Below are 26,894 nucleotides of genomic sequence, written 5' to 3' on the forward strand. Positions count from 1 at the left end.
GCCATGATGGTATGAGGGCCAGATTGGGAATTTAGCCAGGACACCAGGGTTAACACCCCTACTCTTACGATAAGTGCCATGGGATCTTTAGTGACCTCAGAGTCAGGACACCCGTTTAACGTCCCATCCGAAAGACGACACGCTACACAGGGCACTGTCCCCAAACACTGTCCTGGGTCATTGGGATATTTGTTTTTAGAGCAGAGGAAAGGGTGCCTCCTACTGGCCCTCCAACACCACTTCCAGCAGCATCCAGGGACAAACCATGCTTAGATTCCGAGCAAGCCAGCAGTGGGATACCGGGTGGTATGAGAAGCAATAATGTGACTTCTGTAGACTGGTACATTTTTTGAACTCGCTGCAGATCAGAAGATTAATTGAGTAACTCATCTGTGGAAGACAGTGGGAACATCCATCCCAACTGACACCCTATTCCCTATAGAGTGCACTACTTCATTACAGCCCCCACGGGCCCTGATAAAAAAATAAAATAAAGACTATTTAACTGGTCTGGTACACTCTTCTAGTCTAATGTAATGACTATTTCAACACTATGGTCAGAGACATCACATTTTGCTGATATACCGTTTGTATATGGCAGAGATAAAGATATCAAAGTACAATGGAGTGTAAAGTATACATATATTGAACAAAAAGCTTATTTCTCTCAAATTGTGCACAAATTTGTTAACATCCCTGTTAGTGAGCATTTCCCCTGTGTCAAGATAATCAAGAAGCTGATTAAACAGCACAATCATTACACAGGTGCACCTTGTGCTGGGGACAATAAAAGATCGCTCTCAAATGTGCAGTTGTCACACAACACAATGCCATAGATGTCTCAAGTTGAGGGAGCGTGCAATTGGCATGCTGACTGCAGGAATGTCCACCAGAGCTGTTGCCAGAGAAATTCATGTTCAGAATGCTACTGTATGCAGTCATATAGCACCTCATGCAGTAGCACACTACTACTACTACTACACCAATACTGCAGTACTACTACACTACTGGTATACTACCCCTGGTATACAACTACTACAGCACTACTACTGGTATACTACTACTGGTATACTACTACAGCACTACCCCTGGTATACAACTACTACAGCACTACCCCTGGTATACAACTACTGCAGTACTACTGGTATACTACCCCTGGTATACTACCCCTGGTATACTACCCCTGGTATACGAACCCTGGTATACGACCCCGGTATACTACCCCTGGTATATTCCTACTGCAGCACTACCCCTGGTATACAACTACTGGTATACTACTACAGCACTACCCCTGGTATACAACTACTGCAGCACTACTACTGGTATACAACTAGTGCAGCACTGCTACTGGTATACTACTACTGGTATACTACTACAGCACTACTCCTGGTATACAACTACTACAGCACTACCCCTGGTATATAACTACTGCAGCACTATCCCTGGTATACAACTACTACAGCACTACCCCTGGTATACAACTACTGCAGCACTACTACTGGTATACTACTACAGTAATACTACTGTATGCAGTCATATATAGGAAGTAGGAGGGAATAAACAGGAAATCCAAAACATTGAGAAAAACCTGGGAATGATAAGCCAAATTTTCCCACCCTAACTGGTAGTAAATCTATGTGTGACAGATCTTGTCTGTGCTGGTGTAGAACTCTCTAGAGGAACAGAGTTGAGTGGCCAAGTCTCTGGGAATATTGAAGGGGGCAGCACTGCTCACTGCCAGGGACAGCAGGTTGGCACAGGTGGGCAGGTAGATGTGCTGGACATGGTCCACCTCTGACCGACACACCGGGCACACCTGAAGGGAAGAGATCAAAAGATTTGATTATAATATAATATGCTAATCTAACATTAAAACACTGTATATATGTGACTTGTGCGGAATCAAACAGACTATTGTTAAGATACAGTCCTATAGATCTGGATGAACTAGTCTATATAATCTTGGATTAACGTTGTCCACAGAGTAGCTGACAGTACTGCCCTACAGGCATTTAACCTACAACCTACAGGCTACAGAAGGTTCAGGACAGCCAATAAACCATGGGAAGAAGGGTAACTATAGATTCTGCAAACAAACTCCCGTCTACCATACCCCTCCTCACCAAACAGTTCACTTCATTTGCTTAAAAAGGGAATAACAGTAGCAGCTCTTTTCATGAACTGCCAACCACCCTGACCTCTCTAAAAGGTTAACTTGGAGCTTCAAAGTTCATTCAGCACAGTGGAAGATACTTAAAGCACTAGAACATGGAGTTATGGTGTAACAGGGACTAGTGTTTAGTGCTGCCACCCCTGGAACACATAAAACCCATGGAGGCTGCGGTTCAAACCCCGACTGAGTCACATTCCATTCTGTCCTTCTCCTCCATTTCAATCACTTCTTCACTGTATCTATCAATACAGACTACAAAATACATCAACAATTATATACTGTACACACACAACCGGTCAAAAGTTTTAGAACACCTACTCATTCAAGGGTTTTTCTTTATTTTTTACTATTTTCTACATTGTAGAATAATAGTGACTCCATCAAAACTATGAAATAACACATATGGAATCACGTAGTAACCAAAAAGTGTTAAACAAATCAAAATATAAAAAAGGGTGTATTCTTCAAATACACCCTTTGCCTTGATTACAGTTTTGCACACTCTTGGTATTCTCTCAACCAGCTTCATGAGGTAGTCACCTGGAATGCATTTCAATTAACAGGTGTGCCTTCTTAAAAGTTAATTTGTGGAATTTCTTTCCTTCATAATGCGTTTCAGTCACTCAGTTGTGTTGTGACAAGGTAGGGGTGGTATACAGAAGATAGCCCTATTTGGTAAAAGACCAAGTCAATATTATGGCAAGAACAGCTCAAATAAGCAAAGAGAAACGACAGTCCATCATTACTTTAACCCTTGTGTAGTCTTAACATTCTGTATACTCCCCTTGTCCTAAGAGTAAAAAAAAAAACTAAAATAAAGCAGCTTAATTGAATTTTAAACCCTAAATGTGTTTTGCTTGAAGAAACAACCTGTCATTCATCACAAACTTTGTGAATATCTGTTTTTGTTTATATATACACTTATGGACTGTACAATGAGTAATTCAACTAGAAAATACTAGTCTTCTCCCATTTTTTTAACCATTGCCCCCACCCACAAGGTGTAGAAACAACAATAAATAAGAATAAAATAAGATAGATACAAAACAAAAACGTGAAGAACATAAATCAATCAACTCTAATTAGCACATGTAGGACAGTATGCAAGTGTGTGTGCATGGACTTTACAGGTGTATTTCTCACATGTGCAGCACATAGTATTTGTTTACAGTCCTTCTTTGGGGGCAGAATTGGCATCTCCTTAACTTGCCACAAGCACTACAAAGGCTGCTGTGTGGGGGAGGCACTCCCTACTTTGAATGTGTGGGGTTACAAGTGCATGTTCCTCGCACACGTCTTGCAGGTCTTGACTCACGGTTATCAAATCGTAGCATTCTTGAGAAAGTGTGAAAGACTTTCAGTGGCATCGTGTACGAAAAAAAAAAATGATAATAATATATATTTTTTAATTGCCCATGATACATGGTGCTCTGGGTTGTATTCTTCTCCATCTTCTTCTTCAGATACCACCTCCTCTTCTAAATCATTGTTCTCTTGTTCCTCCTGGACATCTGAAAAAATCTGATCCATGACCTGTTGGTCACTGAAACGTGCACTCATGGCTTCAGCAAAGAGAGAACTGGGGGGAACTGTCATGTGTAGCACCTTTATAGCCTCTGACTGCATTCCCCATTAGTAAACAATGCTTTCAAGAAATGTTTATTTTGTCTGAAATGGTTTTTATTTTGACTGTGAACTTGAGTCATGTGTGGGGTCGTGGAGGGGAGATGCTGCACATGCACAAGAAAGTTTTAGTTTTGTCTGAGTTCAATCAGTAGCACATAATCTCAATTTCTCATTGTGTGTGTGTGTGTGTGTGTGTGTGTGTGCGTGCGTGCGTGTGTGCGTGCGTGTCTTCGTGGTTTTTGTGGTGTGTAAATGATTTTATAACTGCCAGGTCAAAAATGACCCTAAGACAATCTTTGTACCCTGGTGGTGTACAGCTTTCATGGAAATATGAACAAAGGCGATGTTTCACTTTTTCTAATGTTGGAGTCACTCTAGGAAAAGTCATACAATTTCAAATTGAAAAAATATAATTTAGGGGGTTCTCTCTGCTGTTAAACATAGTGGTGGGTCATTTTCTACCCTTAAGACAACAAAAGTTAAGACATGAAGGTCAGTCAATACGGAAAATGTAAATAACTTTGAACGTTTCTTCAAGTGCAGTTGCAAAAACCATCAAGTGTTGTGATGAAACTGGCTCTCATGAGGACCGCCACAGGAAAGGAAGACCCAGAGTTACCTCTGCTGCAGAGGATAACTTCATTAGAGTTACCAGCCTCAGAAATTGCTGCCCAAATAAATGCTACAGAGTTCAAGTAACAGACACATCAACATCAACTGTTCAGAGGAGACTGTGTGAATCAGGCCTTCATGGTCGAATTGCTGCAAAGAAACCATTACTAAAGCACACCAATAAGAAGAAAACTTGCTTGGGCCAAGAAACACAAGCAATGGACATTAGACCGGTGGAAATCTGTCCTTTGGTCTGGAGTCCAAATAAGAGATTTTTGGTTCCAACCGCCGTGTCTTTGTGAGACGCAGAGTAGGTGAACGGATGATCTCCGCATGTGTGGTTCCCACCGTGAAGCATGGAGGAGGTGGTGTGATGGTGCTTTGCTGGTGACACTGTTGGCGATTTATTTAGAATTCAAGGCACACTTAACCAGCATGGCTACCACAGCATTCTGCAGTGTTACGCCTTCCCATCTGGTTTGCGCTTAGTGGGACTATCATTTGTTTTTCAACAGGACAATGACCCAACACCTCCAGGCTGTGTAAGGGCTATTTGACCAAGAAGGAGAGTGATGGAGTGCTGCATCAGTTGATCTGGCCTCCAAAATCACACGATCTCAACCAAATTGAGATAGTTTGGGATGAGTCAGACCGCAGTGTGAAAGAAAAGCAGCCTACAAGTGCTCAGAGTGTGTGGGAACTGCTTCAAGACTGTTGGAAAAGCATTCCAGGTTAAGCTGGTTGAGAGAATGCCAAGAGTGTGCAAAGCTGTCATCAAGGCAAAGGGTGACTATTTGAAGAATCTCAAATATAAAATATTTAGATTTGTTTAATACTTTTTTGGTTACTCCATGATTCCATATGTGTTATTTCATAGTTTTGATGGTTTCACTCTTAAGTAGAAATGTAAAAAACAGTAAAAATAAAGAAAAACCCTTGAATGAGTAAGTGTTCTAAAACTTTGGACCGGTAGTGAGTGAGTATGTATATATACTTATTTTAAACCATGGCGTTATGGTTACCTCTAGCTGGAGGGCACAGTTGTGGCAGCACACCATGTGTCCACAGGGGCAGAAGGCAGCGTCCATCTCCTCTTCACAGCACAGCATACACAGCAGAGCATCCTGGAGCTGCTGCAGCTTCTCCTCCAGAACCCGGCTCCTCTGGCACTCCTCACAGCCTCCTTCCCCACCCCAGGGGACCGCGACGGGCTCCGCTCGCCGGACACACAGTCCCCTCCCATGCCGGCGTTGTAGAGCGCCCTGCGACAGTGGTCGTAGACCTCCTTGGAGGTGCGTCGGATGTCGAAGACATACTTTTTGCCCAGGTCGATGTTCTCGTTGAGGAAGAGAGACGCCAGGTGACCCTTGAAGTCACGGCTGTACTGCATCATCACGTCATTCGTCACCGTGTCACACCTGAAGGACAAGTAAGATCACAGTTATTGACCAAAAACACTAAAATCAATATTATAAAATGTTATTACACTGTGAAACTGGAATGACTCCACATGTACACTAAAACTAAACTAAACTCATGGAAATTGTCAGAAAATGTACAACATATATTGTGCTGCATACTATCATTTCTTACTGTACATTGGCTCACAGCAGAGATGTGTTTACAAGAGGAAAATGTCACCCTGTGTGAGCATGTTGTTGGTACGTAAGCCATGCTACATGGTTGGTGGTTGCTGACCTGAAGAAGGCATGTTGTTGGTATGTAAGCCATGCTACATGGTTGGTGGTTGCTGACCTGTAGAAGGCATGTTGTTGGTATGTAAGCCATGCTACATGGTTGGTGGTTGCTGACCTGTAGAAGGCATGTTGTTGGTATGTAAGCCATGCTACATGGTTGGTGGTTGCTGACCTGAAGAAGGCATGTTGTTGGTATGTAAGCCATGCTACATGGTTGGTGGTTGCTGACCTGAAGAAGGCATGTTGTTGGTGTGTAAGCCATGCTACATGGTTGGTGGTTGCTGACCTGTAGAAGGCATGTTGTTGGTGTGTAAGCCATGCTACATGGTTGGTGGTTGCTGACCTGTAGAAGGCATGTTGTTGGTGTGTAAGCCATGCTACATGGTTGGTGGTTGCTGACCTGTAGAAGGCATGTTGTTGGTATGTAAGCCATGCTACATGGTTGCTGACCTGTAGAAGGCATGTTGTTGGTATGTAAGCCATGCTACATGGTTGCTGACCTGTAGAAGGCGTGGGTCTCTGTGATGGCCCGGTACAGGCCGCTGGCAGCTCTGGTGCTTGTCATCTTAAACAGCAGGACCACATCCTCACCACTGTCCTTAGTGATGGTCATGCACACATTCTTCCCCTGACTGGGTGGCCATCTGGATGATGGGATAAATGATCCTAGAACAGAGGACAGAGAGTCATTGTAGGCTCTATATAACTTAATATCTAATGTCCAACAGGAGAGCATTGCCTTGTGTGTCTAGACCTGTAGACAGAACGACATAATCACATATTAACGGTGTCTACGCTAACAGAAGTATGCTGCCTTGAGTTTGTATAACCGGTCAGTGTTATATTGTCAACTTTGCTACATCTGTATACAACAACTGCACAGTAGAAAAAGACAGGCAGCCGACCTCAACTTTAGTTTTTAGTTTTTTTCAGTGCATCAACAAATAACATGTTTTGCATAAAGCACAGTCAGGTTAGTTTAGTGAATATACCTGTTGGTGGGGGTGAAGTCAGGTTAGTTTAGTGAATATACCTGTTGGTGGGGCGGAAGTCAGGTTAGTTTAGTGAATATACCTGTTGGTGGGGGGGGAAGTCAGGTTAGTTTAGTGAATATACCTGTTGGTGGGGGTGAAGTCAGGTTAGTTTAGTGAATATACCTGTTGGTGGGGGTGAAGTCAGGTTAGTTTAGTGAATATACCTGTTGGTGGGGGGGAAGTCAGGTTAGTTTAGTGAATATACATGTTGGTGGGGGAAGTCAGGTTAGTTTAGTGAATATACCTGTTGGTGGGACGGAAGTCAGGTTAGTTTAGTGAATATACCTGTTGGTGGGGGAAGTCAGGTTAGTTTAGTGAATATACCTGTTGGTGGGACGGAAGTCAGGTTAGTTTAGTGAATATACCTGTTGGTGGGGCTGAAGTCAGGTTAGTTTAGTGAATATACCTGTTGGTGGGGGGAAGTCAGGTTAGTTTAGTGAATATACCTGTTGGTGGGGGGGGAAGTCAGGTTAGTTTAGTGAATATACCTGTTGGTGGGGGGGAAGTCAGGTTAGTTTAGTGAATATACCTGTTGGTGGGGGGGGAAGTCAGGTTAGTTTAGTGAATATACCTGTTGGTGGGGGGTGAAGTCAGGTTAGTTTAGTGAATATACCTGTTGGTGGGGGGGAAGTCAGGTTAGTTTAGTGAATATACCTGTTGGTGGGGCTGAAGTCAGGTTAGTTTAGTGAATATACCTGTTGGTGGGGGGGGAAGTCAGGTTAGTTTAGTGAATATACCTGTTGGTGGGGGGTGAAGTCAGGTTAGTTTAGTGAATTTACCTGTTGGTGGGGGTGAAGTCAGGTTAGTTTAGTGAATATACCTGTTGGTGGGGCTGAAGTCAGGTTAGTTTAGTGAATCTACCTGTTGGTGGGGGGGGAAGTCAGGTTAGTTTAGTGAATCTACCTGTTGGTGGGGGGTAAGTCAGGTTAGTTTAGTGAATATACCTGTTGGTGGGGCTGAAGTCAGGTTAGTTTAGTGAATATACCTGTTGGTGGGGGGGAAGTCAGGTTAGTTTAGTGAATATACCTGTTGGTGGGGGTGAAGTCAGGTTAGTTTAGTGAATATACCTGTTGGTGGGGGTGAAGTCAGGTTAGTTTAGTGAATATACCTGTTGGTGGGGCTGAAGTCAGGTTAGTTTAGTGAATATACCTGTTGGTGGGGCTGAAGTCAGGTTAGTTTAGTGAATATACCTGTTGGTGGGGGGAAGTCAGGTTAGTTTAGTGAATTTACCTGTTGGTGGGGGGTGAAGTCAGGTTAGTTTAGTGAATATACCTGTTGGTGGAGCTGAAGTCAGGTTAGTTTAGTGAATCTACCTGTTGGTGGGGGGAAGTCAGGTTAGTTTAGTGAATCTACCTGTTGGTGGGGGGGGAAGTCAGGTTAGTTTAGTGAATATACCTGTTGGTGGGGCTGAAGTCAGGTTAGTTTAGTGAATATACCTGTTGGTGGGGGGGAAGTCAGGTTAGTTTAGTGAATATACCTGTTGGTGGGGGGGGAAGTCAGGTTAGTTTAGTGAATATACCTGTTGGTGGGGCTGAAGTCAGGTTAGTTTAGTGAATATACCTGTTGGTGGGGGGTGATGTCAGGTTAGTTTAGTGAATATACCTGTTGGTGGGGGGGGAAGTCAGGTTAGTTTAGTGAATATACCTGTTGGTGGGGGTGAAGTCAGGTTAGTTTAGTGAATATACCTGTTGGTGGGGGTGAAGTCAGGTTAGTTTAGTGAATATACCTGTTGGTGGGGGTGAAGTCAGGTTAGTTTAGTGAATATACCTGTTGGTGGGGCTGAAGTCAGGTTAGTTTAGTGAATATACCTGTTGGTGGGGCTGAAGTCAGGTTAGTTTAGTGAATATACCTGTTGGTGGGGGGGAAGTCAGGTTAGTTTAGTGAATGTACCTGTTGGTGGGGGTGAAGTCAGGTTAGTTTAGTGAATATACCTGTTGGTGGGGCTGAAGTCAGGTTAGTTTAGTGAATCTACCTGTTGGTGGGGGGGAAGTCAGATTAGTTTAGTGAATCTACCTGTTGGTGGGGGGAAGTCAGGTTAGTTTAGTGAATATACCTGTTGGTGGGGGCTGAAGTCAGGTTAGTTTAGTGAATATACCTGTTGGTGGGGGGGGAAGTCAGGTTAGTTTAGTGAATATACCTGTTGGTGGGGGGGAAGTCAGGTTAGTTTAGTGAATATACCTGTTGGTGGGGGTGAAGTCAGGTTAGTTTAGTGAATATACCTGTTGGTGGGGGGGAAGTCAGGTTAGTTTAGTGAATATACCTGTTGGTGGGGCTGAAGTCAGGTTAGTTTAGTGAATATACCTGTTGGTGGGGGGGAAGTCAGGTTAGTTTAGTGAATATACCTGTTGGTGGGGGGTGAAGTCAGGTTAGTTTAGTGAATATACCTGTTGGTGGGGGTGAAGTCAGGTTAGTTTAGTGAATATAACTGTTGGTGGGGCTGAAGTCAGGTTAGTTTAGTGAATATACCTGTTGGTGGGGCGGAAGTCAGGTTAGTTTAGTGAATATACCTGTTGGTGGGGGGTGAAGTCAGGTTAGTTTAGTGAATATACCTGTTGGTGGGGCTGAAGTCAGGTTAGTTTAGTGAATCTACCTGTTGGTGGGGGGGGAAGTCAGGTTAGTTTAGTGAATCTACCTGTTGGTGGGGGGGAAGTCAGGTTAGTTTAGTGAATCTACCTGTTGGTGGGGCTGAAGTCAGGTTAGTTTAGTGAATATACCTGTTGGTGGGGGGGAAGTCAGGTTAGTTTAGTGAATATACCTGTTGGTGGGGGGTGAAGTCAGGTTAGTTTAGTGAATATACCTGTTGGTGGGGGTGAAGTCAGGTTAGTTTAGGGAATATACCTGTTGGTGGGGCTGAAGTCAGGTTAGTTTAGTGAATATACCTGTTGGTGGGGCTGAAGTCAGGTTAGTTTAGTGAATATAACTGTTGGTGGGGGGGAAGTCAGGTTAGTTTAGTGAATTTACCTGTTGGTGGGGGTGAAGTCAGGTTAGTTTAGTGAATATACCTGTTGGTGGAGCGGAAGTCAGGTTAGTTTAGTGAATCTACCTGTTGGTGGGGGGGAAGTCAGGTTAGTTTAGTGAATCTACCTGTTGGTGGGGGGGAAGTCAGGTTAGTTTAGTGAATATACCTGTTGGTGGGGCTGAAGTCAGGTTAGTTTAGTGAATATACCTGTTGGTGGGGGGGGAAGTCAGGTTAGTTTAGTGAATATACCTGTTGGTGGGGGGGAAGTCAGGTTAGTTTAGTGAATATACCTGTTTGTGGGGGTGAAGTCAGGTTAGTTTAGTGAATATACCTGTTGGTGGGGGGGGATGTCAGGTTAGTTTAGTGAATATACCTGTTGGTGGGGGGGGAAGTCAGGTTAGTTTAGTGAATATACCTGTTGGTGGGGGTGAAGTCAGGTTAGTTTAGTGAATATACCTGTTGGTGGGGGGTGAAGTCAGGTTAGTTTAGTGAATATACCTGTTGGTGGGGGGGAAGTCAGGTTAGTTTAGTGAATATACCTGTTGGTGGGGCTGAAGTCAGGTTAGTTTAGTGAATATACCTGTTGGTGGGGGTGAAGTCAGGTTAGTTTAGTGAATATACCTGTTGGTGGGGGTGAAGTCAGGTTAGTTTAGTGAATCTACCTGTTGGTGGGGGTGAAGTCAGGTTAGTTTAGTGAATCTACCTGTTGGTGGGGGTGAAGTCAGGTTAGTTTAGTGAATCTACCTGTTGGTGGGGGGGGAAGTCAGGTTAGTTTAGTGAATATACCTGTTGGTGGGGGGAAGTCAGGTTAGTTTAGTGAATATACCTGTTGGTGGGGGGAAGTCAGGTTAGTTTAGTGAATATACCTGTTGGTGGGGGGGAAGTCAGGTTAGTTTAGTGAATATACCTGTTGGTGGGGCTGAAGTCAGGTTAGTTTAGTGAATATACCTGTTGGTGGGGGTGATGTCAGGTTAGTTTAGTGAATATACCTGTTGGTGGGGGGGAAGTCAGGTTAGTTTAGTGAATATACCTGTTGGTGGGGGGAAGTCAGGTTAGTTTAGTGAATATACCTGTTGGTGGGGGTGAAGTCAGGTTAGTTTAGTGAATATACCTGTTGGTGCAGGGGAAGTCAGGTTAGTTTAGTGAATATACCTGTTGGTGGGGGGGGAAGTCAGGTTAGTTTAGTGAATATACCTGTTGGTGGGGCTGAAGTCAGGTTAGTTTAGTGAATATACCTGTTGGTGGGGGTGAAGTCAGGTTAGTTTAGTGAATATACCTGTTGATGGGGGGTAAGTCAGGTTAGTTTAGTGAATATACCTGTTGGTGGGGCTGAAGTCAGGTTAGTTTAGTGAATATACCTGTTGGTGGGGGTGAAGTCAGGTTAGTTTAGTGAATATACCTGTTGGTGGGGGTGAAGTCAGGTTAGTTTAGTGAATATACCTGTTGGTGGGGGGGAAGTCAGGTTAGTTTAGTGAATATACCTGTTGGTGGGGGTGAAGTCAGGTTAGTTTAGTGAATATACCTGTTGGTGGGGCTGAAGTCAGGTTAGTTTAGTGAATATACCTGTTGGTGGGGCTGAAGTCAGGTTAGTTTAGTGAATATACCTGTTGGTGGGGGGGAAGTCAGGTTAGTTTAGTGAATATACCTGTTGGTGGGGGTGAAGTCAGGTTAGTTTAGTGAATATACCTGTTGGTGGGGCTGAAGTCAGGTTAGTTTAGTGAATATACCTGTTGGTGGGGGGAAGTCAGGTTAGTTTAGTGAATCTACCTGTTGGTGGGGCTGAAGTCAGGTTAGTTTAGTGAATATACCTGTTGATGGGGCTGAAGTCAGGTTAGTTTAGTGAATATACCTGTTGGTGGGGCTGAAGTCAGGTTAGTTTAGTGAATATACCTGTTGGTGGGGGGGGAAGTCAGGTTAGTTTAGTGAATATACCTGTTGGTGGGGGGGAAGTCAGGTTAGTTTAGTGAATATACCTGTTGGTGGGGCTGAAGTCAGGTTAGTTTAGTGAATATACCTGTTGGTGGGGGTGAAGTCAGGTTAGTTTAGTGAATATACCTGTTGGTGGGGGGGGGAAGTCAGGTTAGTTTAGTGAATATACCTGTTGGTGGGGGGGAAGTCAGGTTAGTTTAGTGAATATACCTGTTGATGGGGGGGAAGTCAGGTCAGTTTAGTGAATATACCTGTTGATGGGGCTGAAGTCCTCCTGACAGATGGATACCCCTTCAGGGCCGACCCCTATAGCCAGCCTCTGTCCCTCTGAGTCCCTGGCCCAGTGCCACTCCACCCCGTAGTTCTCCAGGGAGGACACCAGCTGTAGGGCCTGGTACTCTGCTGACGCCTGGCTCAGACCCTCTAGCTCACGGTGCTTCTCCTGGATGCTGCAGACGGACACGGCAGGACGGGACAGAAGAGTTACATTTTCTGCTTTTGTAATACTGTTCAATCACCTGGGGGGCCCACCCATAGAATTAAAATGTTTTCTCCATTCTATTTAAAATGCTGCCACCTAATAATCCCTGCTGGGTTTTCATTTTTTTGTCCCTCCACTGTGTAACGGCTGTCTGGAAGAGGGAACCAAGGTGCAGCAGAGGATGTGTTCATCATTAGAATTTTAATTCAAATAAACAAGAGAACACTACAAAATGAACAAAACGACAGCAAACAGTCCTGTTAGGAAAATACTCAAAACAGACACAATTACCCACAAAACCCAAAGGAAAAACATGCTCCTTATGTGTGACTCCCAATCAGCAGCAACGAGCTTCAGCTGTGCCTGATTGGGAGCCACACACATGGCCCAAAACAAAGAAATACCAAAACATAGAAAAAGGAACATAGAACGCCCACCCAATGTAACACCCTGGCCTAACCAAAATAAAGAACAAAAAAACCTTCTCTATGGCCAGGGCGTTACACACTGGTTGTTTTTTTTATTATATAATTATTTTTTTTATCTACAAAATAAAATGTACTAAAACTAAACTAAACACATGAGGAATGAGAACTGTACTTTAGTGCCCAGTAGTGAATGTACGTAGCTGCAGGGCTAGCTGAGTCAGCAGCCTGGTGTTTTATGGACAGATGTTGTGAATCCCATTTATATGCTGATTTGGGAGTACTTAGGCTCCTCCCACATCAAGGCAATAACAGAAGACCAAACCATAGTTTAGTCAGCTGTTCAGATGGCCTTCACAAATCAAAAAGGTAATACTTTTATCATCTTGTATCTACAGCAGTTCTACAAGTCAGCACAGAGAAGTACTTAGTAGGAAATGGAATGCAGGTGGAGTCAAGTTAGTCATTGCTGTGCTAACCTGTTGATGGTTGCCAGGTCAGGCTCCTGTCTGAAGATCTGGCTGGAGCAGTACTTGGCTGTGTTCTGGTTGTAGTCTCCGTACTCAGCCTGGGCTAGGAGGGCACACAGCTCCGTGGCCTGCTCAGCTTCCATCTGCAGGCTGCCACTGTCCAGCTCCTCCTTTATGTGCAGGAAGAACATATGTCTGGAGGAGAGAGGGAGAGGGATGTGTAAAGGCTTATATGATGGACATGAGGAAGAACGAGAATACAACTTCACAAAACTACAGTGATAATGGGGAAACTAATTAGACATTTTTGCCTCGTCAAAAGAGGACATTGCACTGAAAATAGGAACGAAGATAATCCTCTTTGTAGGCCCTAAATCTAGGTTGAAGATACCCAGGTTAGAACAATGTAATAACTACTATCACTGGTCCCTTTGTCTAGAATTCTTCCTCATTTATGCAAAGAGTTATGGGATATTAGAATCCTCTTGTTGTTATCTTCAACATAGCCCTAAAAGAGGAAGAACAAGAATACAGCTAAACTGATGATGGTAAACTAGCCCTCTGTGCCTCCTCAAAACAGGAAGTTGCACTGAATATAGGAATGAAGATAGGCTTCTTTATAAAATGACATTTCTCTCATGCCTGCTATGAGCGCTTGACCTTTCTGTCCACAGGGTCAGCTATCCATCTTATCTCTCCAGCGAGGAATGTGGGCGGCAGAATTGCTGGTACAGACAGGTCACAACCCCAGACAGTCCCATGCTACCAGGTGATAAACAGGAAGCCATTCCAAAACTACAAACTAAACAAACTCAGACTACAACACTGTTGTTGTGTCAGTCTGTGCTTCACTCCAATGTATACTACTACGGTGTAATGGCGCAGTGTCGGCGGTGTAACGGAGCAGTGTCGGCGGTGTAAAAGCAAAGTCATAATGAAAGTCCTGAACCGTGCATCTGAAAATGTCAAAGCATGCTTATGTGTTGTTAAAGTTTTTGAGATGAAGAACAGCGCGGGCCGCTCCGGGGGAACAGCGCGGGCCGCTCCGGGGGAACAGCGCGGGCCGCTCTGGGGAACAGCGCGGGCCGCTCAGGGGAACAGTGTGGGGTACTAAGGTTGTTGATGGGTTAAGGCATTCCTACAGTATTTGTGTGGTCAAAGTTGAGTTGGTAGGACATGGTACATTTTGGGATCAGTTTCAGATATCCACTGACCATTAGTCTCTTGTATAACATTAACATCACATATCCTCTGGTATAACATAACCTATCCACTGGTCTCTGGTATAACATCACATATGCACTGGTATAACATCACATATCCACTGGTCTCTGGTATAACATCACATATCCACTGGTCTCTGGTATAACATCACCTATCCACTGGTCTCTGGTATAACATCACATATCCACTGGTCTCTGGTATAACATCACATATCCACTGGTATAACATCACATATCCACTGGTCTCTGGTATAACATCACATATCCACTGGTCTCTGGTATAACATCACATATCCACTGGTCTCTGGTATAACATCACATATCCACTGGTCTCTGGTATAACATCACATATCCACTGGTCTCTGATATAACATCACATATCCACTGGTCTCTGGTATAACATCACATATCCACTGGTATAACATCACATATCCACTGGTCTCTGGTATAACATCACATATCCACTGGTATAACATCACATATCCACTGGTCTCTGGTATAACATCACCTATCCACTGGTCTCTGGTATAACATCACATATCCACTGGTATAACATCACATATCCACTGGTCTCTGGTATAACATCACATATCCACTGGTCTCTGGTATAACATCACATATCCACTGGTATAACATCACATATCCACTGGTATAACATCACATATCCACTGGTCTCTGGTATAACATCACATATCCACTGGTATAACATCACATATCCACTGGTCTCTGGTATAACATCACATATCCACTGGTCTCTGGTATAACATCACATATCCACTGGTATAACATCACATATCCACTGGTATAACATCACATATCCACTGGTCTCTGGTATAACATCACATATCCACTGGTATAACATCACATATCCACTGGTCTCTGGTATAACATCACCTATCCACTGGTCTCTGGTATAACATCACATATCCACTGGTATAACATCACATATCCACTGGTATAACACCACATATCCACTGGTCTCTGGTATAACATCACATATCCACTGGTATAACATCACCTATCCACTGGTCTCTGGTATAACATCACATATCCACTGGTATAACATCACATATCCACTGGTCTCTGGTATAACATCACATATCCACTGGTATAACATCACATATCCACTGGTCTCTGGTATAACATCACCTATCCACTGGTCTCTGGTATAACATCACATATCCACTGGTATAACATCACATATCCACTGGTATAACACCACATATCCACTGGTCTCTGGTATAACATCACATATCCACTGGTATAACATCACCTATCCACTGGTCTCTGGTATAACATCACATATCCACTGGTATAACATCACATATCCACTGGTCTCTGGTATAACATCACATATCCACTGGTATAACATCACATATCCACTGGTCTCTGGTATAACATCACATATCCACTGGTCTCTGGTATAACATCACCTATCCACTGGTATAACATCACCTATCCACTGGTCTCTGGTATAACATCACCTATCCACTGGTATAACATCACATATCCACTGGTCTCTGGTATAACATCACCTATCCACTGGTCTCTGGTATAACATCACATATCCACTGGTATAACATCACATATCCACTGATATAACATCACATATCCACTGGTCTCTGGTATAACATCACATATCCACTGGTCTCTGGTATAACATCACATATCCACTGGTATAACATCACATATCCACTGGTCTCGGTATAACATCACATATCCATGGTCTCTGGTATAACATCACATATCCACTGGTCTCTGGTATAACATCACATATCCACTGGTATAACATCACCTATCCACTGGTCTCTGGTATAACATCACATATCCACTGGTATAACATCACATATCCACTGGTCTCTGGTATAACATCACATATCCACTGGTATAACATCACACATCCACTGGTCTCTGGTATAACATCACATATCCACTGGTATAACATCACATATCCACTGGTCTCTGGTATAACATCACATATCCACTGGTATAACATCACATATCCACTGGTCTCTGGTATAACATCACATATCCACTGGTCTCTGGTATAACATCACCTATCCACTGGTATAACATCACCTATCCACTGGTCTCTGGTATAACATCACCTATCCACTGGTATAACATCACATATCCACTGGTCTCTGGTATAACATCACCTATCCACTGGTATTAACATCACATATCCACTGATAAAAACTGATATAACATCACATATCCACTGGTCTCTGGTATAACATCACATATCCACTGGTCTCTGGTATAACATCACATATCCACTGGTATAACATCACATATCCACTGGTCTCGGTATAACATCACATATCCACTGGTCTCTGGTATAACATCACATATCCACTGGTCTCTGGTATAACATCACATATCCACTGGTATAACATCACCTATCCACTGGTCTCTGGTATAACATCACATATCCACTGGTATAACATCACATATCCACTGGTCTCTGGTATAACATCACATATCCACTGGTATAACATCACATATCCACTGGTCTCTGGTATAACATCACATATCCACTGGTCTCTGGTATAACATCACATATCCACTGGTCTCCGGTATAACATCACATATCCACTGGTATAACATCACATATCCACTGGTCTCTGGTATAACATCACATATCCACTGGTCTCTGGTATAACATCACATATCCACTGGTATAACATCACATATCCACTGGTCTCTGGTATAACATCACATATCCACTGGTCTCTGGTATAACATCACATATCCACTGGTCTCCGGTATAACATCACATATCCACTGGTCTCTGGTATAACATCACATATCCACTGGTCTCTGGTATAACATCACATATCCACTGGTCTCCGGTATAACATCACATATCCACTGGTCTCCGGTATAACATCACATATCCACTGGTATAACATCACATATCCACTGGTCTCTGGTATAACATCACATATCCACTGGTCTCTAGTATAACATCACATATCCACTGGTCTCTGGTATAACATCACATATCCACTGGTATAACATCACATATCCACTGGTCTCTGGTATAACATCACATATCCACTGGTCTCCGGTATAACATCACATATCCACTGGTCTCCGGTATAACATCACATATCCACTGGTCTCTGGTATAACATCACATATCCACTGGTCTCTGGTATAACATCACATATCCACTGGTCTCTGGTATAACATCACATATCCACTGGTCTCTGGTATAACATCACATATCCACTGGTCTCCGGTATAACATCACATATCCACTGGTCTCGGTATAACATCACATATCCACTGGTATAACATCACATATCCACTGGTCTCTGGTATAACATCACATATCCACTGGTCTCTCGTTACAGCCATAACATTAACATCCAGTAGCTGATTTGGTTCTGGGTGCTGAGATTAGGCTAGATATCCACATATCTGCTGCAATGAATCTACAGTACGTAGCCTACAGTGGGTACATGAATCTACAGTACGTAGCCTACAGTGGGTATATGAATCTACAGAATGTAGCCTACAGTGGGTACATGAATCTACAGTATGTAGTCTACAGTGGGTACATGAATCTACAGTACGTAGCCTACAGTAGGTACATGAATCTACAGTACATAGCCTGCAGTGGGTACATGAATCTACAGTACGTAGCCTACAGAGGGTACATGAATCTACAGTACATAGCCTACAGAGGGTATATGAATCTACAGTATGTAGCCTACAGTGGGTACATGAATCTACAGTATGTAGTCTACAGTGGGTACATGAATCTACAGTACGTAGCCTACAGTGGGTACATGAATCTACAGTACATAGCCTAGAGTGGGTATATGAATCTACAGTACGTAGCCTACAGTGGGTACATGAATCTACAGTACGTAGCCTACAGTGGGTACATGAATCTACAGTACGTAGCCTACAGTGGGTACATGAATCTAAAGTACGTAGCCTACAGTGGGTACATGAATCTACAATACGTAGCCTAAAGTGGGTACATGAATCTACAGTACGTAGACTACAGTGGGTACATGAATCTACAGTACGTAGCCTACAGTGGGTACATGAATCTACAGTATGTAGTCTACAGTGGGTACATGAATCTACAGTACGTAGCCTGCAGTGGGTACATGAATCTACAGTACGTAGCCTACAGTGGGTACATGAATCTACAGTACGTAGCCTACAGTGGGTACATGAATCTACAGTACGTAGTCTACAGTGGGTACATGAATCTACAGTACGTAGCCTACAGTGGGTATATGAATCTACAGTACGTAGCCTACAGTGGGTACATGAATCTACAGTACGTAGCCTACAGTGGGTATATGAATCTACAGTACGTAGCGTCACAGGCTACGTACTGGGGACATCAACAACAGGTATAGGCCACCTACCTACAGTGGGTATATTCATGTATGTTTCATGGCTCTAGTTCTACATTACGTAGCCTACAGTAGGTATATTCATGTATGTTTCATGGCTCTAGTTCTACATTACGTAGCCTACAGTGGGTATATTCATGTATGTTTCATGGCTCTAGTTCTACATTACGTAGCCTACAGTAGGTATATTCATGTATGTTTCATGGCTCTAGTTCTACATTACGTAGCCTACAGTGGGTATATTCATGTATGTTTCATGGCTCTAGTTCTACATTACGTAGCCTACAGTAGGTATATTCATGTATGTTTCATGGCTCTAGTTCTACATTACGTAGCCTACAGTAGGTATATTCATGTATGTTTCATGGCTCTAGTTCTACAGATGTAGCCTACAGTAGGTATATTCATGTATGTTTCATGGCTCTAGTTCTACATTATGTAGCCTACAGTAGGTATATTCATGTATGTTTCATGGCTCTAGTTCTACAGATGTAGCCTACAGTAGGTATATTCATGTATGTTTCATGGCTCTAGTTCTACATTATGTAGCCTACAGTAGGTATATTCATGTATGTTTCATGGCTCTAGTTCTACAGATGTAGCCTACAGTAGGTATATTCATGTATGTTTCATGGCTCTAGTTCTACATTACGTAGCCTACAGTAGGTATATTCATGTATGTTTCATGGCTCTAGTTCTACAGATGTAGCCTACAGTGGGTATATTCATGTATGTTTCATGGCTCTAGTTCTACATTACGTAGCCTACAGTGGGTATATTCATGTATGTTTCATGGCTCTAGTTCTACAGCCTATCAAGTCCTAACTGGCTCCCGTCACAGACACTGTAGGTAGAGGATTGACTGTCAGAGACACTGTAGGTAGAGGACTGACTGTCAGAGACACTGTAGGTAGAGGGCTGACTGTCAGAGACACTGTAGGTTGAGGACTGACTGTCAGAGACACTGTAGGTAGAGGACTGACTGTCAGAGACACTGTAGGTACATGACTGACTGTCAGAGACACTGTAGGTACAGGACTGACTGTCAGAGACACTGTAGGTAGAGGACTGACTGTCAGAGACACTGTAGGTAGAGGACTGACTGTCAGAGACACTGTAGGTACAGAACTGACTGTCAGAGACACTGTAGGTACAGGACTGACTGTCAGAGACAATGTAGGTAGAGGACTGACTGTCAGAGACACTGTAGGTACAGGACTGACTGTCAGAGACACTGTAGGTAGAGGACTGACTGTCAGAGACACTGTAGGTAGAGGACTGACTGTCAGAGACACTGTAGGTAGAGGACTGACTGTCAGAGACACTGTAGGTAGAGGACTGACTGTCAGAGACACTGTAGGTAGAGGAGTGACTGTCAGAGACACTGTAGGTAGAGGAGTGACTGTCAGAGACACTGTAGGTAGAGGACTGACAGTCACAGACAAGACACTGTAGGTAGAGGACTGACTGTCAGAGACACTGTAGGTAGAGGACTGACTGTCAGAGACACTGTAGGTAGAGGACTGACTGTCAGAGACACTGTAGGTACAGGACTGACTGTCAGAGACACTGTAGGTAGAGGACTGACTGTCAGAGACACTGTAGGTAGAGGACTGACTGTCAGAGACACTGTAGGTAGAGGAGTGACTGTCAGAGACACTGTAGGTAGAGGACTGACAGTCACAGACAAGACACTGTAGGTACAGGACTGACTGTCAGAGACACTGTAGGTAGAGGACTGACTGTCAGAGACACTGTAGGTACAGGACTGACTGTCAGAGACACTGTAGGTAGAGGACTGACTGTCAGAGACACTGTAGGTAGAGGACTGACTGTCAGAGACACTGTAGGTAGAGGAGTGACTGTCAGAGACACTGTAGGTACAGGACTGACAGTCACAGACAAGACACTGTAGGTACAGGACTGACTGTCAGAGACACTGTAGGTAGAGGACTGACTGTCAGAGACACTGTAGGTAGAGGACTGACTGTCAGAGACACTGTAGGTACATGACTGACTGTCAGGGACACTGTAGGTACATGACTGACTGTCAGAGACACTGTAGGTACATGACTGACTGTCAGAGACACTGTAGGTACAGGACTGACTGTCAGAGACACTGTAGGTAGAGGACTGACTGTCAGAGACACTGTAGGTAGAGGACTGACTGTCAGAGACACTGTAGGTAGAGGACTGACTGTCAGAGACACTGTAGGTAGAGGACTGACTGTCAGAGACACTGTAGGTACAGGACTGACAGTCAGAGACAAGACACTGTAGGTAGAGGACTGACTGTCAGAGACACTGTAGGTAGAGGACTGACTGTCAGAGACACTGTAGGTAGAGGACTGACTGTCAGAGACACTGTAGGTAGAGGACTGACTGTCAGAGACACTGTAGGTAGAGGACTGACTGTCAGAGACACTGTAGGTAGAGGACTGACTGTCAGAGACACTGTAGGTAGAGGAGTGACTGTCAGAGACACTGTAGGTAGAGGACTGACAGTCACAGACAAGACACTGTAGGTAGAGGACTGACTGTCAGAGACACTGTAGGTAGAGGACTGACTGTCAGAGACACTGTAGGTAGAGGACTGACTGTCAGAGACACTGTAGGTAGAGGACTGACTGTCAGAGACACTGTAGGTAGAGGACTGACTGTCAGAGACACTGTAGGTAGAGGACTGACTGTCAGAGACACTGTAGGTAGAGGAGTGACTGTCAGAGACACTGTAGGTACAGGACTGACAGTCACAGACAAGACACTGTAGGTACAGGACTGACTGTCAGAGACACTGTAGGTAGAGGACTGACTGTCAGAGACACTGTAGGTACAGGACTGACTGTCAGAGACACTGTAGGTAGAGGACTGACTGTCAGAGACACTGTAGGTAGAGGACTGACTGTCAGAGACACTGTAGGTACAGGACTGACTGTCACAGACAAGACACTGTAGGTACAGGACTGACTGTCACAGACAACACACTGTAGCAGCTGTTTTGACAAATGGTTTTACTCATTATGAATTTTAAATGGAAACTACCAACTCTCAACAACACATTCTCCCATGGTTCCTCTCAGCTGTAGTACAGATGAAGTGCTGAATGCTCTCTGGAACGGTTGGTATGTGAACTCTGCCCTGCAAGTTTATATCAGCAGAACATCCTATTTAAACAGCTTGTATGCAGCACAATGTGATAAAGCAGTGTGTGTGTGTTTAGCTAGTGGGGCTCTCAGCTGTAGCCAACAGGATGGATGCCTGCTTGGATTAACAATGGCTAGTGCCGTGTGTTCTCACTCTCAGCCTGCCAGGAGGTAGGGGTGGCTGGATGTGTGTTCTCACTCTCAGCCAGCCAGGAGGTAGGGGGTGGCTGGATGTGTGTTCTCACTCTCAGCCAGCCAGGAGGTAGGGGGTGGCTGGATGTGTGTTCTCACTCTCAGCCAGCCAGGAGGTAGGGGGTGGCTGGATGTGTGTTCTCACTCTCAGCCAGCCAGGAGGTAGGGGGTGGCTGGATGTGTGTTCTCACTCTCAGCCAGCCAGGAGGTAGGGGGTGGCTGGATGTGTGTTCTCACTCTCAGCCAGCCAGGAGGTAGGGGGTGGCTGGATGTGTGTTCTCACTCTCAGCCAGCCAGGAGGTAGGGGGTGGCTGGATGTGTGTTCTCACTCTCAGCCAGCCAGGAGGTAGGGGGTGGCTGGATGTGTGTTCTCACTCTCAGCCAGCCAGGAGGTAGGGGTGGCTGGATGTGTGTTCTCACTCTCAGCCAGCCAGGAGGTAGGGGGTGGCTGGATGTGTGTTCTCACTCTCAGCCAGCCAGGAGGTAGGGGGTGGCTGGATGTGTGTTCTCACTCTCAGCCAGCCAGGAGGTAGGGGGTGGCTGGATGTGTGTTCTCACTCTCAGCCAGCCAGGAGGTAGGGGGTGGCTGGATGTGTGTTCTCACTCTCAGCCAGCCAGGAGGTAGGGGGTGGCTGGATGTGTGTTCTCACTCTCAGCCAGCCAGGAGGTAGGGGTGGCTGGATGTGTGTTCTCACTCTCAGCCAGCCAGGAGGTAGGGTGTGGCTGGATGTGTGTTCTCACTCTCAGCCAGCCAGGAGGTAGGGTGTGGCTGGATGTGTGTTCTCACTCTCAGCCAGCCAGGAGGTAGGGGGTGGCTGGATGTGTGTTCTCACTCTCAGCCAGCCAGGAGGTAGGGGGTGGCTGGATGTGTGTTCTCACTCTCAGCCAGCCAGGAGGTAGGGTGTGGCTGGATGTGTGTTCTCACTCTCAGCCAGCCAGGAGGTAGGGTGTGGCTGGATGTGTGTTCTCACTCTCAGCCAGCCAGGAGGTAGGGGGTGGCTGGATGTGTGTTCTCACTCTCAGCCAGCCAGGAGGTAGGGGGTGGCTGGATGTGTGTTCTCACTCTCAGCCAGCCAGGAGGTAGGGGGTGGCTGGATGTGTGTTCTCACTCTCAGCCAGCCAGGAGGTAGGGGGTGGCTGGATGTGTGTTCTCACTCTCAGCCAGCCAGGAGGTAGGGGGTGGCTGGATGTGTGTTCTCACTCTCAGCCAGCCAGGAGGTAGCGGGTGGCTGGATGTGTGGGACTGTGCATGCTAAGCCTGCAGGATGCATGGCTCTCATTGTCAGTGAGTGTGGAGCTGCATGTGGACTGCTGACAGACCGAGGGCCTCTCCCTCTCTTTTTTGCCCAACTCTTTCTGGGCCAGCAGAGCAGTGCTTAGAGACGACTTACATAAGCCTCCTGTTGAATTGATTCAACAAATCAAACGTTGTTACGAGTCATGATTCCCAAGGTGTGTTCTTTTACTTTTGGAATCATCTGAAGGCTGAGTGATTTAGTAGCACTATGTTTACCACAATATTCATAAAATGTTTATTCTGAACTTATTGTGCGACAGCCTATACTTTGTTGTTATCTGCGATACATGGTTCATGTTCCATCGTTTGCAGAGTTTCCTTGTGTCAACCCAACTCAAGCGAAGGCTGAGAACACACCAATAGCGTGTTAGACCATCCAGCAGACAAGGTAAAATAAGAAGAAAATCGGTTGACGAACGCTTGAGCAAGGCACTGAACCCTCAACACATTTCACTGCATCCATCTGGTGAATGTGACAAAAACATGTATTTTTGTTATAAAAATGTACACTTTCTAATCTTGCCACCTACATGACTGTATATTAGCTTGCATATTAGCCTGCATATTAGCCTGCATGCTCACATTAGGCGTATTTTCCCGTGTTAGGTTTTGAGAATGAATAATTTAATCTACGTAGTCCTACTGTACACTAAGAAATGCTATGAATGTCCACGTAGATCACAGGATTTAGGCTACACCATGACATAGGATTAAGAGCATTTGTCATTTTCCTTTAAATTGACTTTCTCAATCCTTTGTTTAGCCAGAGAAGTTGTCCTTACTGCTTATGTTAAGGGTTCAGACATACTTTCCCACACCTGTCAGTTATGCAGTGTGTCTTTTCTGAAGTTGAGCATTTCAGATATGCCGTGTTATTAGTACAGGCCTCGTGTCCGCTGTGTTATTACTACAGGCCTCGTGTCAGCTGTGTTATTACTACAGGCCTCGTGTCAGCTGTGTTATTACTACAGGCCTCGTGACAGCTGTGTTATTACTACAGGCCTCGTGTCAGCTGTGTTATTACTACAGGCCTCGTGTCAGCTGTGTTATTACTACAGGCCTCGTGTCAGCTGTGTTATTACTACAGGCCTCGTGTCAGCTGTGTTATTACTACAGGCCTCGTGTCCGCTGTGTATTACTACAGGTCTCGTGTCCGCTGTGTTATTACTACAGGCCTCGTGTCCGCTGTGTTATTACTACAGGCCTCGTGTCCGCTGTGTTATTACTACAGGCCTCGTGTCAGCTGTGTTATTACTACAGGCCTCGTGTCAGCTGTGTTATTACTACAGGCCTCGTGTCCGCTGTGTTATTACTACAGGCCTCGTGTCAGCTGTGTTATTACTACAGGCCTCGTGTCAGCTGTGTTATTACTACAGGCCTCGTGTCAGCTGTGTTATTACTACAGGCCTCGTGTCCGCTGTGTTATTACTACAGGCCTCGTGTCCGCTGTGTTATTACTACAGGCCTCGTGTCCGCTGTGTTATTACTACAGGCCTCGTGTCCGCTGTGTTATTACTACAGGCCTCGTGTCAGCTGTGTTATTACTACAGGCCTCGTGTCAGCTGTGTTATTACTACAGGGCTCGTGTCAGCTGTGTTATTACTACAGGCCTCGTGTCCGCTGTGTTATTACTACAGGGCTCGTGTCAGCTGTGTTATTACTACAGGGCTCGTATCAGCTGTGTTATTACTACAGGCCTCGTGTCCGCTGTGTTATTACTACAGGCCTCGTGTCAGCTGTGTTATTACTACAGGCCTCGTGTCCGCTGTGTTATTACTACAGGCCTCGTGTCCGCTGTGTTATTACTACAGGCCTCGTGTCAGCTGTGTTATTACTACAGGCCTCGTGTCAGCTGTGTTATTACTACAGGCCTCGTGTCAGCTGTGTTATTACTACAGGGCTAGCCTACTGTATATACTGTGACAGTCTCTTCTCAAGACCAAACTATACTGAACAAAATTAAAAACACAACAGTTTCAACAATTTTAACTTGTTACAGTTCATATAAGGCAATCAGTCAATTGAAATGAATTCATTAGGTCCTAATCTATGGATTTCACATGACTGGGCAGGGGAGCAGCCATGGATGGGACTGTGAAGGCATAGGCCCACCCTCTGGGGAGCCTGGCCCAGCCAATCAGAATAAGTTTACCCCCACAAAAAGGCTTTATTGAAGACAGAAATACTCTTCAGTTTCATCAGCTGTCCGGGTGGCTGGTCTCAGACAATCCCGCAGGTGAAGAAGCCAGATGTGGTCCTGGACTGGCGTGTTACACATGGTCTGCGGTTGTGAGGCCAGTTGATTGTACTGATAAATTCTCTAAAACAACACTGCAGAAGGCTTGTGGTAGAGAAATTAACATTCAATTCTCTGGCAACAGCTCTGGTGGACATTCCTGCAGTCAGCATGCCAATTGCACACTCCCTCAACTTGAGACATGGCATTGTGTTGTGTAACAGAACTGCACATTTTAGAGTGGTCTTTTATTGTCCCCAGCACATGGTGCACTTATGTAATGATCATGCCATTTAATCAGCTTCTTGATATGCCACACCTGTCAGGTGGATGGATTATCTTGGCAAAGGAGAAATGCTCACTGAGAGGGATATATACAAATTTCTGCACAAAATTTGAAAGAAATACGTTTTTTGTCGGTATGGAAAATTTATAGGATCTTTTATTTCATGCTGCGTTGATATTTGTTCAGTATAGTTAGCCTACATATGGGCTGTCAGTGTGGAATTTAAGACTTAATTCAACACTGTAATTCTGTCCAAGTATCCTCCTGTAGCAACAGCCCAGTGTGTTAAAGTAACCCTCTGACTGACTGCAGCATCCTCCTGTAGCAACAGCCCAGTGTGTTAAAGTAACCCTCTGACTGACTGCAGGATCCTCCTGTAGCAACAGCCCAGTGTGTTAAAGTAACCCTCTGACTGACTGCAGGATCCTCCTGTAGCAACAGCTCAGTGTGTTAAAGTAACCCTCTGACTGACTGCAGGATCCTCCTGTAGCAACAGCCCAGTGTGTTAAAGTAACCCTCTGACTGACTGCAGGATCCTCCTGTAGCAACAGCTCAGTGTGTTAAAGTAACCCTCTGACTGACTGCAGGATCCTCCTGTAGCAACAGCTCAGTGTGTTAAAGTAACCCTCTGACTGACTGCAGGATCCTCCTGTAGCAACAGCCCAGTGTGTTAAAGTAACCCTCTGACTGACTGCAGGATCCTCCTGTAGCAACAGCCCAGTGTGT

At 44.8% G+C, this 26,894-nt stretch overlaps 1 pseudogene; it reads right to left on the bottom strand.

Annotated features, from left to right (window-relative positions):
- Nucleotides 1-1,213: 1,213 nt before the first annotated feature.
- Nucleotides 1,214-26,894, bottom strand: part of LOC106591386 (E3 ubiquitin-protein ligase MYLIP-A-like) — a 35,031-nt pseudogene continuing 9,350 nt past the window's right edge.

Source organism: Salmo salar, chromosome ssa05 (genome assembly GCF_905237065.1).
Source record: "Salmo salar chromosome ssa05, Ssal_v3.1, whole genome shotgun sequence".
Classification (NCBI taxonomy): Eukaryota; Metazoa; Chordata; class Actinopteri; order Salmoniformes; family Salmonidae; genus Salmo; species Salmo salar.